Source organism: Acanthisitta chloris, unplaced genomic scaffold (assembly GCF_000695815.1).
Source record: "Acanthisitta chloris isolate BGI_N310 unplaced genomic scaffold, ASM69581v1 scaffold46366, whole genome shotgun sequence".
NCBI lineage: Eukaryota > Metazoa > Chordata > Aves > Passeriformes > Acanthisittidae > Acanthisitta > Acanthisitta chloris.
This window is the reverse complement of record NW_008678447.1, coordinates 30,709-42,141: the sequence shown is the minus strand read 5'-3', so window position 1 is coordinate 42,141 and position 11,433 is coordinate 30,709.

Genomic DNA, 11,433 nt, shown 5'->3' with positions numbered 1-11,433 from the left:
TTAGGGCAGTGAGGGGTTAGACTATTTTCTTCAACAGTGATAGACTAGACCTTTTTAGCTAGAAATATTTTGCCTATGCTATGCTCTTGGGAGCTTGAATTGTACAACATTTGAGTTTTTTCAGTAACCTGACAGAATAAAACTATTCTAATTGTTTTAGACAATACTGTTGGAGATGCCTTTTCTTGCTCTATAACTTACATTCAAACTCAGGTTTTGCCTCCACTCACAGTAGTTGTTTAAGATGCAGAGCCCTCATCCCGTCCTTCCTTAGCTCCTTGTTTCAGTTTTACCTCTGCCTTGTGTCAGCTGCCTAATGCAGTCTTGCATCAGGACTCAATTCCTTGCCTGTTAGCCCTTCCTCTGCTTTTTTTTTTTCCTTTCCTCCCCCCAGTTCTGTTGCGAAATTGTAATTTTTGACTGAGTGTTGGTGACATTCTGGTCTATTCTAATATTATGTTCCCCATGTTTGTATTGTAGTTGTTCCTGAAGTGGACACTTTAACAACAGAGAATAGGAAAATATATTATTTTTAAGCTGTGTCTTAACAGGTGACTGATTATTTGTAATCAAAGAAGCAAGCATAGTTTCCTTTATCGTTCATATTTCGGCCTGGTGTAGCAATAGATCTCAAAGTTGCTGGTGTAAATATTACTATCATATCTTTAAAACATTATTTCACTTGGCATGTTTTCTTAAGAGACTCTGTTTTGGGGTTTATTTGATTTAGGACAAAAACCTTATTAGATAAGTCTTTTTTTCCTGTATATTTTTATTCTCCTAATTTGTAATGTGTCAGCAGTTTAAATTGTTTACTGTCAGAAGTCTGATCTTAATCCATCTTGTCTGAACCAAAAAACTCCCACAACAATGTGAGGATGCAAATATAAGTGTATGAAACACCAAAATAGGTCTTATTTTTCATTTAAACAAAATACAGTTAATTTTATTTGAAATTAGTTCCATGTCTATGCCATAGTTTTCTATTAAATTTCAGACTACCAATTATTTTTGGACTACACTGATAAATTAATGCAAACAGATGGAATGTATGATTAGAAATTTTGGCATATTGAGCAGTCAGGCTGAACTGAAAAATACTTGCATGTGTAACTTGTGGGACAAAATGATATCAAACAGGTATTTGCAAAACCAGGGGTGCAAAAGGATGCTTTGAAGAAAGGCAGAGAGAACACCTGAGCTCAGTCCCCTCTGTGCATTGTGCAGGATGTAAGTGGCCTCTTGTCTCCCAGGTAGCTGTGTTGTGTGTCTGTGTAATTGTATCTCTAGATATGGATTCACTCCTTTAAGGGAGTGAAGCAAATAGTATCAATAAGAACTGTCCAAATGAGAGGGAGGAGGAGACAGATTGTGCTTTTCAAAAACACTGCACTACACATATCTTCATATAACGATCATATACGACGCTGGGAATTGAAATATTTACCAAGAGACATGGGTTGCATTTTTAATAGTATTGAGAAGAATTCCTTTGTAGAAAAGAAGAGTTAAAGGTTCATGCTGAGTTTGTTGCCCTGCCGTTTTCATACCTATTCTAGGTGACTGCCAGCATTTTGCTGTCAGGGTTGTTAGTTCCAGTTTTGTTTGGAGTTCTACTCAAAGTATGCTTTTTCTTATCTGTATTCCTTGAACTCCTTCCTTTAAGTAGAATAAAATTTGTACCCAGGATATCAGCTTTTCTTTCCTTTTTCTTAGAGTGAGTATATGCTATACATACCTCTTTTTCCTTGGAGCAAGGAGGGAAGATAACTTTGTGTTTAAGCATGAATAGCTATGGGGCTGCAAGTTTCCCAGCAATGTATAAAGCTTTGATCTTCGAGTTGAAGTTGCTGTAGTTAAGGAGTAAAAGAATCTGATTGTAGGTTAGATTTATAAATCTTTTCTTTGCAGGCTGGGTAGAGTGTTAGGAAGGAACTCAATAAGCTACATCCAAGTGAATGTGTGTGAAGGAAGCATAAGTGAAAGTGTAAATTCATTTGGGACCCTGTATTTGCTTTTGGACAGTTTGCCAAATCTGTGTTGTTAATTCTGTGAAATAATAGATTGAGGAACTATATACCATTTTAAATGCTACAGTCTTGGTGGTGGAGGGTGATGACAAACATCAATGAGGTGCTTTTAATAAAATGTGTTCTGGAATCTGAACTAGTGGTGTAGCTTTTCAAGTACGAGAATATGCTGCTCTGTTCCTAGAGCTCATGAGTTAGGTTAACCTACATGAAGCAAAGAGATAAGATACCTTCAGAGCTTGACATCCACATGGTGTGTTTTACTGGGTTTGGCCTACTGTTCTCCATAGGGGCTGATGCTGCACACAGACTGCTGCAATTGCTGGTGGATATAATATAGTTACTGAAGCAGTCATTATTAATGGAGTATGGATTACTGTTGTATTTAATCTGCTCTTAATTAGCTTATGGACACAGGTCTTAATGAACATGTACCTCAGGATAATAAGGAGGATGCAGGGATGTAGTCAATTCAGTAATTGTGACAAGTGAGTCTTCAAAAAGGACAAAAAATGAGCAGGTTAAAAACTGTTAGCAAAATTCAGATGAATGATGAATCTTCTAGTGCTGCTTTTGTTTTGGCTAAGGAAAGAGCAGCATGATTTGAGTCAGTTCAAATCATTTCCGTCATGATCACCTCCTGTCCATTTTGTGCTTTCTCTTCCTATCCATCTGTCCATAGGTGAGTTTTAGCCCCCCAACATCATTAGCACCTTGTCAGGTTCAGAACTGGATCATTAAAGACTAAAAAACATAGATATAGTAGGGTCTGCATAGATTTAAGGTATACCTGAAAAGGTAAAGTCTAGATTTCAGGCTGAGTAGAGCTTAGAACCCCATTCAACATGAGTTCCTAAAGCTGTACATCTTCAGAACGTGGCCGTGGTTGACACCCTGAATGCCCAACAAACCCACCAGGAAACAGGCAGAATTGCATTAGACAACATATCAGCTCTGTTACCCTTGCACAGCTTTTCAGAAAAATTCTCTCTCAGCAGTGTCTTAAAATTCCAATAATACTTCATTTGCCTTATTTGGCTGATAAATCAGTTGATATTTTCTTCTGAAAGTGTCAACTTTACAGAGGCAAAGGAGTGGAAATGCCAAAGTAGGTTACCTAATAATATATAAGCAGTCATTTTCACTTCAGTTGAGTATTCATTTAGGCTTCCATTTCTGCATAATTTTTCGGGTTTTTTTCTATCATATAAAGTAAAGAGAGAGCTCAGGAATTGCAATTACTAAGTTCATTATTTTGATATTTCATTTAAATGGGATGCCATGTGTTTCCTTCCACCCACACCCCCAAGAGTGGAGGAAGGTGGATCTTATAGTGGAAATAAGTTTAGAAAAAAATTGCCCAATGTATTGCAGCTGGTACCTTATTTTGGCAGTTTTCTTGGGTAGAGTTTAGCTTGAGAGGAATTGGAAGAAAACCAGAACCTTCCCACATGCCATGTGACTCCCAGAAATAACAGCTCAGTGTTGAGCTTGTTAGGGAGAGTTATGAGCATCTGAGACTGGCTCAAAGTAAAATATGTTTGTTCTTCCAGGAGGAAGAAATGAAGCCTCTGGCTAGTTACAAACTTTTAAGCATTTTGCTCAAAATGTTTTAAGTAAATTAAGATATCAAACTCAAGAGATAACGTCTTCCAGTTCTACTGCTTTAGAGGGATTTTTACTTCCCATGAATTAGAAGGGCTTGCATGATGCTATCATGAGATAGATTTCACCTATTCAAAATGTGATTATTCAGAACTCTTTTTTTCTTTATTTTGGAGTAATCATTATTAGGATGACCTATCTTACTTGGAGATTAAGGGTAACATTCCCAGGTATTAGCAGGAACCCCCTAAGTGGGAAAGGTTGTGTAGGCAAATTATGTTTTCCCTGTGCACAGTCTGCAGTGGAGGTGTGTACTGAAGCTGTCAGATATTTCAGACGTGAACATTTCTGCAACTGCAGACTTCTTGGCTGAGACATATCATACAATAATGAAAGTATTTGTACGTTTGTCATTTGCCACAATTCTCATAGTCTGACCTGTGTAGATTTCCTGTGTGCCGTTTGGGGTGGGTATTTTTTGCCAGAGTTTTGCTGATGAGGACAAATCTAAAGAAATACCAGTGGCATCTATTTTAAAAAAACCCAAACAAAAATCCTGTCTTTGAACAGTTACTTCTTGTTCTTGGCTTGCTTTCATACATACAGTCATCATGTAATAAGCCTAAACAACTAATACTTAATCTGTGGAAGGTCAGAGCAAGACTCAGAAGTTCTTTGGCTGGAAATTGTTAGCTCTTGGGTCTGAGACAGCCATTTCTAATCAGGTAAATGTTTTCTGAGACTAAGGTGAGAATGTAGTTACAGGTCTGTAAATGTTGAGATGAAGGTTTCCTTTCTGTAAACATCGTAAATAGTAACCAATGGAAAGAAAATTAGAGAGTGAACTTTGATAGGTAATATTGTTCAGTACCAAATGCATTTCTCTGCCCCAAAAATTTCTTTGTGAGAATGTTCATTAGCTCAGTAAGTCAAGGGAAAGATCACTGGGTGGTCAGATTTTGCTTGAATACAAACTTGAGGAATTCTTTGGGTAACAGTGATATAGAAAAGTCTCAGTGTGTTCTTTATGAGGGTGAGGGGTTGATTGTCAGTGCTTTGAGGTGACTGCTGTGAGAAGCTGCTTTCAGTGGCAGTTCACAGTATGAAGTGACAGTGATTTTCAGAATGCATTTTTAATTATTCTTTCCTCCTATTTCTCTTTAGAGCAAATCAAAGATAAATACAAGTAGTGGATGTTCTTGTATCGAAGTAAAAAATAACTTCAAGAAGAATTTACTGTGGTTTTACCTGTCAGTTAAAAATTTATATTACACTTGATTTAAAATTATTTCTTTAATTTAAATATCGTTGGGCTGTGGAAAAGTTTATTCTTTGTGAAATCTAATCGAGTGATTTCTATTGCAGCTAGCCAGCACAATGAAATCCTGCTTCTTAGAAAGAATATCATTGGTTTTAAAACAAAACACAGAATTTTCAAACTTCTTGGAATAAAGATGCTATGTATTATCATGCACTGATTTTGCTCTAAAAATAAGCAAAAAATTGGTGTTCAGTACAGCTTGTAACTTATGCTCTGTAAGCTGGCAAAGGAATCACTAGTCTCTTTTGATCTTATTAAAAAAATCTTTGATCATTTTGCTTTGAAAGTGAAGATACAATTGAAAGGTTGAGGCAGCTTGAGGATACAGTATTAAGGAATTATCTTTGCTGGCAGTCTTACTGCGTGCAGAGCTGACATGCCATTGTTTGACTGTTCAGAGAATTGCAAGTAATGGTGTATTTTATCCATTAAAAAAAAAAAAGAAAAACTCAGTTTTGTAGTGTTTCTATCCTGGAAAGTGCTTTTAAACAAATATAAAAATAAATATATTTGTAGTCATGTGTTTCTCTCATTCTTAGTAAGTGTAAGAGTGAAAGATGATCTGACATTTCTACCTGTCCAAGCTTTAGTTGTTTTGGCCTTTATTGTAAAGTAACACTTAGGAATGGCAAAGGATACTGTGGACTGAGTAGTAAAGTGCCTGTTGCTGAATGGTAGCTGGAAAATACATTTCGTAAATAGCAGAAAGGAAATGTTTCATTTGAAGTATTTTTTTTAAAAAACTTGGTAAATGATTTCTGTTGTATCCAAATGTAAATACTATTTAAGAATATATTCGGAGTGCTAATAAATAAAGTCGCCTTACCTGAAACAAATTGGATATAAATTATAATTTATAAATTAAATCCCAGCACAGATAGGGGGAAAAAGTAAGATCTGTGCACTTTGCTGCTGCCTCACTATGAAAAATAACCAGTAATTAGAATGTTGTGGTGTGAATTATTTCCCCTCTAAAAAATCTGAGATATTTAGTTGTGTTTATACAACACATTACAGAAGAATGACTGAGTACTTTTAAAATTTACTGTTAGGTATTACGGTTTTTGTGCCTCACGCTTTGGTCTTAAACCAGCAGATGGCATTTGTAACTCCATTTAAGTGCAGACTTACATAAATTTTGTAAACACAGTGTAATTAACTTCAGTAAATAGAGAAATCCTGTTCTGAGCTGTACTTCTGATGCCTCTGTATTCATGTGAGTGCCTGTAATTGAGATACTGCTTACTTAGCACAATGTGTATTAGGAGCATTTAACAAACTTTGAAATACCCTCTCAGACATTCTACAGCCTCTTGTCTGGAGGCCAGCGGCATCCTCTCTATTTTCAGGGATTTAATGCCTGTTTTCCACTCTGGCTGCTGTGGGGGACAGTCCTTCAGTCTTTCCACTGTTTTGCAGAATATGTGGAGGTGAGCAGGCTGGTAGAAGTGAAGGGGCCAGGACACTCTTTAGAGCAGCCTGGAGTCCAGGGGAAAGGCACAGGAATACAGAGTCTGTGTAGTGGCATGCACAGCACATGGCCAAATGTTTTGTACTTTAGACAATGCTTTATGAAGGCCACTACTGTATTCTAATTTGCACTCTGGGCTCTTTCATTCTATGAAAAAGCACTGTCCCTTCCCATGCAGTTACGCTGGGTTTGCTTTCTTTCTTATTTGGGTATTTTTCTAATTGAACTTAGATGTCACATATAATCAAGGAACAGTCCAGTTTTGTAGGAAAATAAAGTATGAATTTGAAATATTCATCTCAAGGTGGAGTCAGTTGTTTATTTTTTCCTCTAGGGAACGTGCTGGTGACTTAAAATGCAGATAGGCTTCCTGGAAGAGGCACTAAAATGGCTCTAGTTACTCTAGTATTTAGCCTTCTGGTCTTTTACTATACAGTACAGATCTGATAATATAGTGTAGCTGCTAATATAGTGAAGAAATTTTGCCTACAAGATTTTAGTTTAGGTGAACATTTCATTACTGTCTCTTCTCTTACCTTCCTACCATTATCCCATATAAAAAATTAGCTCTAAATGTGACTCCAGATCTCTCACGGTTAATAATAATTTGTTCTGTGAGGCTCTCTGACTCTGGACACAAAATGCTTAATGTGCCCTGAGCAGGGGTTTTAAAACATCGGGGGCAGTTCCTTGTAATAGCTAAGTGGCTAAACCATGGAAGGATAGCCCAAACCTGCAGATTCTAGAAATAGTAGAGCACCTCTACCCAAAGCTTTCTGTAAGCAAGATCCTCTCCACCACAGCTGTTTACCTGCAGAAGGTTTCTGTGAGCTAGATCTTCAGCATCATTGTTCTCATGGGAGAATGGCCAGAATTGAAGCAGCTACCTTCTCCTTCAACCCAGGTGGATATTGAGCAAAATGTCTGTCTGGTTCTTTTCATCCAGGAGGTTCATCTCACTCATTTTTTGGATCAAAAACCCATTAATACTCAATATTAATCAACGGTAGTAATTATTTTGGTGTAAATTAAGTGGACCAGAACCTTTGTCTGAAGTTAAGTTTTTCACAGAGGCAGAGCTACTGAGGTCACATGCTAAATTGCTTCAGAATTTAACCTTGTATTTTCATTTAAGTAAGTCGTACACTTACATATTTGTTCTAGACCTGACTTGACCAAAAGCAAGAACATCTTCCTTAGTCTGGGCAGACTTTTGAATGTAAGTGTAACAAAACCCACTTACATAGATACTTTCTCTTTTGCTGAAAAGTAACAGGGTTTGTACAAACCTTCTGATTGGTTGTCAAACGATATTAAATTGTGCTACAGAGTAACCACAGAGGGTTATTTGAGTAGCTGGGGATCTGGGAGGGCATGGACCAAGTTGATTTCACAATTGCTGTCAGATTTCTTGTACTTACATGAGAACAGCTGTTTCAAATGTGGATCATGGCTAACCTTTGTCATATTGTGGAGCAATTGTGCAATTTTTATTCACATTCTGAAAGCATTGATCTTGCAGTCTGAATTCTTGTATTGGGAAGCACCAGTGAGCACAGCACCTTGAAGGAGGCAATAAGAAAGGCACGAAGGAAGGTGCCATGTTAGGAGAGAAATCCAGTTTTCTTTGCACAAGTTGGACAGTTTTGTGGAGGATTTGGCTTTTGTAATGAGAGAGTTCTCTGTCACCTTCTATGACTAGAAGGTATGTGACGGCAAAATGACCAGATAATACTCTGGTAGAAATGAGGAAGCTTGATCTGCTGCCATGGTGTGTATATGTGGAAAATTGCATCATCTCTGATGTTGAATTTGTCCAATTTGACACGAAAACTGATGGGAAGAGAGAGCTCTCAGCTTGCATATGAAAAATCAGATGCTGAATTTGATGGTTTGGGGGCTCCCCCCCAAGTTCTCATGCATTTTTTTATTCATTTTGTATGATCATGGTTAGCAAGTAAATGATACTGTTGAACCATGCAAGCTTAAACTGATGCTTCCTCCTGAGAGCTGAAGATACTGAATGTGTGCTGCAGTTAAACTGGTGTACAGTAGATGCCAGTAGAGGCCTACTGAGTGAAAATAGAAATATGACCAGTGTTTCCATAGCAACAACTTCCTCCTGGCAGTCCTATTTATAGCAGTGCTGCAGTCCCAGCCCCAGTGCAGCTCTCGCAGGGACTCTCTGGGAAGGGTTAACCTTGTTAGAAAAAACGTGGGCGTAAAGGGACACTAAGACTGTATGGGTTTGCTTTCTTGTGTTTTATTCAACAATGAGGTTACTGGTTGTGTTTATTTTTGTTACATAGGTTTTGAAAAATCTTCGTTTCAAAATGGAGAGCCATTAAATCTGTAAGCTGTGAGCAAATACTGCTCTTCCCTCCATGTGCTCAAGTAGAAATGCAACCTAGTGGCACAGTGCTGGATGTGTAGTGAAAATGAAAACATCTGCTTTTTCAAGAGCCTTTTTCTGCCTCTGTTTCTACCCATAATTCCTTTTGAAATATGCAAGCCTGGCAAGACTCAAAATGGATTGTTTAATTACATAATTTCTGATGAAAATGTTGGGGGTTTTTTAAGTTATGAAATGGCTATCTGTATACTTTGTTTTACATCCTCTTCTCTCAGGCTTTATATAACAGCTAGAAAAATACCACACGTATTGCCTCAGGCATGTAGCACAAACACTCTAGGTTCTTTAATGTATTTTGTATAACAAATTTCAGAGTCATTAACTGCTGGTAAACTTGTATTTTCTGATTCAAAATTAGGCAGTTAAATTGTTTTCTTTTTATTAAATATTTTGGTTGTGTCTTTCAATTTACGAGTACTGTAATGGTCAATAAGAGACCTGCAAAATTCAGCAAGATCCTCTTCAAATGCTAACGCTTTATATCAAGTAATTGCTTGGTCCTTTTGTAATAAATAATAAATACTAAAGTTGGATTTTCATCTTTCATTCTTGAAATAACTGATGCATAAAGGAAAAGATGTTTCGTCAAGTCATCAATTTTTAAAGAAAATAAATAAACTTTCTTTAACCTCTGGGAAAAAAAGTGCTTTGTTATTAATTTATAAAGTTTCTTTAAGTTACTTTTTTCCACAGATTGTGAACAAAACAAATATACAGAAAAGTCATAGTATATCTTTTTTAATGCAGATAAAGGCCTCCTGTGAAAGTAAGACATACTTAGTCTAAAGTTATATTACATTTAGCATTAAAATAAGATAGAAAATAATATTTTAATTTAGAGAAATAGAACATACATAAACAGATGAGGACTCAGCTTTGTAGGTAACCAGGAGAATACCAGGTTTCAAGATTTGGAATTAAAACCTAAATTTTGGTTAACTGTAGGTGATCAGAAATTTGTTTTGCAGCATAAATCCATTTTTCAAGCTCCTGTCAAGGAATACAGTTTATTGTCTCAAAAAACTCCTGTTTTTTGCTTCAAGATACTCATGGCTAACCATTCAGCACTAGAGAATGGTGTCATTTGTCAAGTCCTGCTTTGCTTGAATATAGAGAAATGCACACGTTGTCATTTAAAAATACGTAAAGTGTTTTCCAAGAAGGTTAGGACCCATGGTAACATGCTGTTACTCAAACGTCTGGGTCCTTTGAGGAAAGGAGGGTACTCTTTCTTCATCCTTCATTTTTAAGGCATGACTGGTAGGGCAGAATTGCTTCTTAGAAATTGAGAAATGATGTTTTAGCAGAAAGGATTAAAAATAAATTGGCCGCATACCTACATTGTTCCTGATTCTGTTCCAGCAAGGAGCTGGAAGGTCTGTGGCTGGGTTCTAGTGCTCTCTGTTGTTACCAGTTACAAGCATCAGCTCCTGGGAAATGTGCATAAGGTCATGGATTGGCCATCAGGAAAAGTAAAAATGGCTTTGTTGCTTTTATCAGCTTAGATGACCACAATGTTAACCCTTTTCTATGGCTGTCATCATTATGGTGCTTTTTGTAAAATTGTGGGAGAGTACTTTAAAAATTTTTATTGAAATATTGTTTATCAAAATACTGGAATTTACACATGGAACATTCACATTCATGGTTAAATTTCTTACCCACCACTCTGTTTTCTAATGTGTTTTAAAATATTGCCAAGCTTTAGTGGCTAGTATTTAGCAAAAACAAAGTTTCTGCCTGAAGGAAATTCTTAACATTTCAGAGTTGACTTTGACTGTAAGAAGTTGGAACTTAATTATCTCATGTAGAAGAGAAATTTTAGAAACCAGTTAGACACATTGAAGCGACTTTCATTTACATTTTTCTATGTAACTAACACCTTCCTGAAATTGTGTGCCGAGCTGATTTGAACCTGAGTGTGTTTGGGAGCCCTTTGGAAGTGTTTGCACTCTGCAGACAAAGGGCACCACCACACCAGCAATGATTTCCAGTGCTGGTGCTGCTGGGTCAGGTCACCAGGTAGCATGTGCATTGTGTAGCCTGAGAGACTTGAGGTGTATTTTGCAAGAAATATGAACAAAGGGGATTTTCTGCACTGCCCGGCTGTAGAAAATAATAGGAGATCTGGATGGTAACTGGCTCATCTTAATGTCTGCAAACATTATTTGTTTGGGGTTTTTTTAATGCCCTGAAGAAAACCATTGTTTTGGTGACAGAAAGGTTTCCTAGGCCACAGAGACTGTAGAGGAAAAGTTATTCAGTGAAAGTTAAATGCATCCTTATCAGGCCTGATATTAATGGGCCCATACCCATGCACAGAGTAGAACACACACCTCATCTGACTTTTATAGCATTGAGTGGGTAGAACATTGGATGTTGGTGGCCTGGCAGGAGTCCAGCCAGCTTTTGGTCTTTTGGAAGGGTGTATGAGCTGAACTGTGAAGTTTAGATCAAAGCTAGCTCAGGTTCTTCTTCCAGGTCACAGCATGAGTAAGATGACCTCAAGTCTGTTCACACGTGTGTATATAAGAATATAATTGTATTTAAAGATTTACAAACTGTTCTAAGAAAAGCAGTACTGTCTAGCAAG